Here is a 6,712-nt window from a genome sequence, read left to right as displayed (position 1 = left end):
CTTATTTCCTTCTCATCCTGTTCTCTGTCCCATCCTCTCTCACTAAGCCCTCGTCTGGCTGGATGTCTCTTCTTTGTTTTCTCTCACTCTCCTGCTTCCTGCCTCTTTTCTTGCAATTCCTCCATCTCACTCCTGCAGCCCAATACTACTTTTTATTCTTCCTTCCCTTTCTCCTGCTCCCTTCGCTCTCTCCCTCTGTCCCATATCTTTCTTCCTGACTTGTCTGTTGGAGACTTTGGGCCAAATTGGCCCCATGTCTGGGCACGGTTTGACAAGTTTTCAGAGGCCTGGCTGGTGACAGCAGGGACAGCAGGCAGTGACAGGCCCGGGGCTGACAGGCTCCCCATCCCCTAGGGAGCACCTGGCTGCCACACCCAGATGACATAGAACCTTTGTCACATTGCCCGCTACCGTGGTGAGGATGCGGTGACTCTGCAGGTGACAGGGACACTGCAGGACTTGGTGTCAGCTCAGCAATTTCTCAGTTCTCCAAAGAAGCGGAATTCTGCAAATTGCTGCCTTTGCTCTTGAAAGGATGTGATCAGGTGGGTGTTTTGGTGTAATACACTAAAAAACAGTGCAGAAATGGTGAAATATTCCCATGATATGCATGGTCCCTGCCCCAAACCACCATAGAATCACAGAATCACAGAATCGACTGGGTTGGAAAAGACCTCAGAGATCATCGAGTCCAACCCTTGGTCCAACTCTAGTCCGTTTACTAGATCATGGCACTAAGTGCCATGTCCAATATCAGTTTAAAAACCTCTAGGGACGTCGAGTCCACTACCTCCCTGGGCAGGCCATTCCAGTGCCTGTCCACTCTCTCTGTAAAGAATTTCTTTCTAATATCCAGCCTAAATTTCCCCTGGTAGTATTTAAGCCCATGCCCCCTTGTCCTATTGCTATCTGCCTGGGAGAAGAGACCAATCTCCACCTGGCTATAACTTCCCTTCAGGTAGTTATTGAGAGTGATGAGGTCACCTCTAAGCCTCCCCTTCTCTAGACTAAACAACCCCAGCTCCCTCAGCCTCTCCTCATATGTCTTACGTTCAAGTCCCTTCACCAGTCGTGCTGCTCTTCTCTGCACCCGCTCCAGCACTTCAATGTCTTTCCTGAACTGAGGGGCCCAGAACTGAACACAATACTCCAGGTGTGGCCTCACCAATAGAGTACAGGGGAAGGATCACTTCCCTTGTCCTGCTGACCGCGCTATTTTTGATACAGGACAGGATACCGTTGGCCTTCTTGGCCACCTGGGCACACTGTTGGCTCATGTTGAGCTTCCTGTCAATTAGTACCCCCATGTCCCTTTCTGTCTGACTGCTCTCCAGCCACTCTGCTCCCAGCCTGTAGCGCTGCAGGGGGTTGTTGTGACCAAAGTGCAGCACCCGGCACTTGGCCTTATTGAACTTCATCCCATTGGAATCAGCCCATTTTTCCAGTCTATCCAGATCCCTCTGCAGAGCCCTCCTGCCTTCCAGCAGGTCGACACTCCCTCCCAACTTGGTGTCATCAGCAAATTTGCTGATGATGGTCTCAATCCCCTCATCTAAATCATCAATAAAGATTTTAAACAGGACTGGACCCAACACTGACCCCTGGGGAACACCACTAGTGACTGGCCGCCAGCTGGATGCAGCCCCATTCACCAGCACTCCCTGGGCCCGGCCCTCCAGCCAGTTCTTAACCCAGCATAGAGTACACTTGTCCAAGCCTTGGGTTACCAGCTTTTGCAAGAGTATGTTATGGGAGACAGTGTCAAAGGCCTTGCTGAAGTCCACATAGACCACATCCACGGCTTTCCCCTCATCCACCAGCTGGGTCACCTGATCATAAAAGGAGATCAGGTTGGTCAGACAGGACCTGCCCCTCCTAAACCCATGCTGGCTGGGTCTGATCCCTTGTCCATCCTGAAGGTGCTGTGTGATTCCATTTAGGATGATCTGCTCCATAACCCTGCCAGGCACCGAGGTCAGGCTGACAGGCCTGTAGTTGCCAGGGTCAGCTCTGCAGCCCTTTTTGTGGACTGGGGTAACACTGGCCAATTTCCAATCATATGGGACCTCCCCAGTGAGCCAGGACTGTCGGAAGATGATGGAGAGCGGCTTGGCAAGTTCTTCTGCTAGCTCCCTCATCACCCTAGGATGGATCCCATCTGGTCCCATAGACTTATGAGGATCCAGATGGCTCAGTAAATCACCAACTATTTCCTCCTGGAATACAAGGGGCCTATTTGGCTTCCTATCTCTGTTAACCACCTCCAGAGATGAGTTGTCCTGAGGGCCACCTGTCTTACTGGTAAAAACTGAGGCAAAGTAGGTATTAAGTACCTCAGCTTTCTCCTCATCTTTGTTAACTATATTTCCTTCAGAGTCCAACAGAGAGTGGAGGTTTTCCTTGCCCCTCCTTTTGTTATTAACATATTTGAAGAAGGACTTTTTATTATCCCTGACAGAATTGGCCAAGTTAACTTCAAATTGCACTTTTGTTTCCCTGATCTTTTTTCTGCATGATCTAGCTATTTCCATAAATTCTTCATAAGTAGCCAGCCCTTTTTTCCACAGTTGGTAAAGTCTCCTTTTATTTCTGATTTCATTCAGAATCTCCCTGTTTAGCCAAACCGGTTGTCTTCCCCGCCGGCTAGCCTTTCGGCACACTGGTATAGCCTGTTCCTGTGCACTCAAAACCACCTGCTTGAAGCATGTCGAACCCTCCTGGGCCCCCTTGTTTTTAAGCGTTGTTTCCCAGGGTATGCTCTGAACTAGACTTCTGAATAGGCAAAAATCTGCCCTCCGGAAGTCCAGCGTAGAGGTTTTGTTAATGGTTCTCCCTGCATCTCTGAGTATTGAAAATTTTATTATTTCATGGTCGCTATGCCCCAGGAGGCCTCCAACCACTACATCTCCCACCAGCCCTTCTCTGTTTGTAAACAGTAGGTCTAGTGGGGTCTTGCCCCTGGTGGGCTCATTTACCAGCTGATGAAAGAAATTGTCCTCTATACACTCAAGGAACTTCCTAGACTGCCTCTTCTGTGCAGTATTGAGCTCCCAGCAGATATCCAGCAAGTTAAAGTCACCCACAAGAACAAGGGCCGTCGATTTTGAGACATCTGCCAGCTGCTTGTAGAATAATTCATCTCCTTCATTGTCCTGGTTGGGCGGTCTATAACAGACACCCACGAGGATGTCAGCCTTGTTGGACTTCCCCCTGATTCTGGTCCACAGGCACTCAACCTTGTCACTGCTGACCTCAAGTTTAACAGAGTCGAGTGACTCTCTAACATATAAAGCCACCCCTCCACCTCTCCTACCCTGCCTATCTTTTCTGAAGAGCTTGTAGCCACACATAGCAGCACTCCAGTCATATGAGTCATCCCAGCATGTTTCTGTGATGGCAACTATGTCATAGCTTTCCTGCTGCACGATGGCTTCCAGCTCTTCTTGTTTGTTGCCCATACTGCGTGCATTAGTGTACATGCACTTCAAGTGGGCTGCTGATTTCCCTCTTAATTCGGGCTTTCAATCCTTAGGCTGATCTTTGGAGAGCCCAGTTTCAATCCCTTCCCCCTTCAAACCTAGTTTAAAGCCCTCCTGATCAGCCCTGCCAACTTATGGGCTGTAGTCCTCTTGCTCTCCCTAGAAGGATGAAGCCCATATGATTTGAGGAGACTGGGTACCACGGAGCTTGCCCCATGGTCAAAAAACCCAAAATTTTGACGGTGACACCAATCCTTAAGCCACCTGTTGATGAGATGGGCTTTTCTGATCCTCTCTTATTTAGTTCCTCATCCATCCCAGCTAGCACAGGAACTGAGGCAAATATCACTTGTGCTCCCATGCCATGAACTGACTGACCCAGTGCTTTAAAGTCCTTTTTAATTATCTTGATACTTCTTCTGTTGATGTCCTCGCTGCCAGCTTGGACTACTGACAGGGGACTACTAACCATGACTCAGCCTAAGGAGATCTGCAGCTTATTTTTTTGTGCTGCCAGCAGATTGTGGAAGTACAGTATAAAAACCATCCTTATGGAGAGATCTTCGTATTTTAGGCTTAGTCTAAGTGTCTCAAGTAGCTGGGGTTTTTTCTTGGGCCTAATCCATACGGTCTTATGGCTTTCCTCCTAGACTGAAGATGAATGTGATAGAATCTATAAAGCAAAAAAGTGTTCTGCACCCTATCTTTGCCTTGCCTGTCCTTGCCTGTCCTTGCCTTGCCTTATTTCCTTCTCATCCTGTTCTCTGTCCCATCCTCTCTCACTAACCCCTCATCTGGCTGCATGTCTCTTCTTTCCTTTTCTCTCACTCTCCTGCTTCCTGCCTCTTTTCTTGCGATTCCTCCGTCTCACTCCTGCAGCCCAACACTACTTTTTATTCTTCCTTCCCTTTCTCCTGCTCCCTTTGCTTTCTCCTTCTGTCCCATTTCTTTCTTCCCGACGTGTCTGTTGTAGACTTTGGGACTAATTGGCCCCACGTCTCGACATGATTTGACAAGTTTTCAGAGGCCTGGCTGGTGACAGCAGGGACAGCAGGCAGTGACAGGCCCGGGGCTGACAGGCTCCCCATCCCCTAGGGGGTGCCTGGCTGCCACACCCAGCTGACATAGAACCTTTGTCACAATGCCCGCTACCGTGGCGAGGATGCGGTGACTCTGCAGGTGACAGGGACATTGCAGGACTTGGTGTCAGCTCAGCAATTTCTCAGTTCTCCAAAGAAGCGGAATTCTGCAAATTGCTGCCTGTGCTCTTGAAAGGATGTCATCAGGTGGGTGTTTTGGTGTCATACACTGAAAACCAGAGCAGAAATGGTGAAATATTCCCATGATATGCATGATGGACAGCTCTCCATCATCTTCTGGACCACTCTCCATCATCTTTGCCAAGTCTTGGGAAACGGGGGAGGTGCCCGAGGATTTGAGGAAAGCAAATGTCACTCCGGTCTTCAAAAAGGGCAAGAAGGAGGACCCGGGTATTTATAGACCGGTCAGCCTCACCTCTGTCCCTGGGAATGTAATGGAACAGCTAATCCTTGGTGCCATCTCAAGGCATGTCATGGATAAGAGGGTTATTAGGGGCAGTCAGCATGGCTTTACCAAGGGTAAGTCATGCTTGACCAACATGATAGCCTTTTATGAGAATGTAACAAGGTGGATGGATGATGGCAGAGTGGTGGATGTGGTCTACCTTGACTTCAGTAATGCCTTTGACACAGTCTCCCACAGCATCCTCACAGCTAAGTTGAGGAGGTGTGGTGTAGACAATAGAGTAGTGAGGTGAGTTGCAAACTGGCTTAAGGAGAGAAGCCAGAGAGTGGTAGTCAATGGTGCGGAGTCTAGTTGGAGGCCAGTATCTAGTGGAGTGCCTCAGGGGTCAGTGCTGGGGCCAATATTATTCAATATATTCATTAACGATTTAGACGAGGGAATAGAGTGTACTATCAGCAAGTTTGCTGATGACACTAAGCTGGGAGGTGTGGCTGACACACCAGAAGGCTGTGCTGCCATCCAGTGGGACCTGGACAGGCTGGAGAGTTGGACGGGGAATAACCTGATGAAATTTAACAAGGGAAAGTGTAGAGTCCTGCATCTGGGCAGGTCCCAGTATAGGTTGGGAAATTACATATTAGAGAGCAGTGTAGGGGAAAGGGACCTGGGGGTCCTGGTGGACAACAGGATGACCATGAGCCAGCACTGTGCCTTTGTGGCCAGGAAGGCCAATGGCATCCTGGGGTGTATTAGAAGGGGGGTGGTTAGTAGATTGAGAGAGGTCCTCCTCCCCCTCGACTCCGCCCTGGTGAGACCACATCTGGAATATTGTGTCCAGTTCTGGGCCCCTCAGTTCAAGAAGGACAGGGAACTGCTGGAGAGGGTCCAGCGTAGGGCAACCAAGATGATTAAGGGAGTGGAGCACCTCCCTTATGAAGAAAGGCTGAGGGAGCTGGGGCTCTTTAGTTTGGAGAAGAGGAGACTAAGGGGGGACCTCATTAATGTTTATAAATATATAAAGGGTGAGTGCCATGAGGATGGAGCCAGGCTCTTCTCGGTGGCCAACAATGATAGCACAAGGGGTAATGGAATCAAGCTGGAACACAAGAGGTTACGCTTAAATTTGAGAAAAAACTTCTTCTCAGTGAGGGTGACAGAGCACTGGAACAGGCTGCCCAGGGAGGTTGTGGAGTCTCCTTCTCTGGAGACATTCAAAACCCGCCTGGACATGTTCCTGTGCGACCTCACCTAGGCGTTCCTGCTCCAGCAGGGCGATCGGACTAGATGATCTTTTGAGGTCCCTTCCAATCCCAAACATACTGTGATACTGTGACACTGTGATGATCCCTGCCCCAAAGCACCATGACTCAGCCTAAGGAGATCTGCAGCTTCTTTTTTTGTACTGCCAGCAGATTGTGGAAGTACAGTATAAAAACCATCCTTATGGATAGATCTTCCTATTTTAGGCTTAGTCTAAGTGTCTCAGGTAGCTGGGGTATTGCTTGGGCCTAATCCATACGGTCTAATGGCTTTCCTCCTAGTCTGAAGACGAATGTGCTAGAAACTATAAAGCAAAAATGTGTCCTGCAGCCTAGCCTTGCCTTGCCTGTCCTTGCCTGTACTTGCCTTGCCTTATTTCCTTCTCATCATGTTCTCTGTCCCATCCTCTCTCACTAACCCCTCGTCTGTCTGCATGTCTCTTCTTTGTTTTCTCTCACTCTCCTGCT

This window comes from Columba livia, unplaced genomic scaffold (assembly GCF_036013475.1).
Source record: "Columba livia isolate bColLiv1 breed racing homer unplaced genomic scaffold, bColLiv1.pat.W.v2 Scaffold_103, whole genome shotgun sequence".
Classification (NCBI taxonomy): domain Eukaryota; kingdom Metazoa; phylum Chordata; class Aves; order Columbiformes; family Columbidae; genus Columba; species Columba livia.
The sequence above is the reverse complement of the archived record's forward strand: the minus strand, read 5'-3'. Positions refer to the sequence as shown.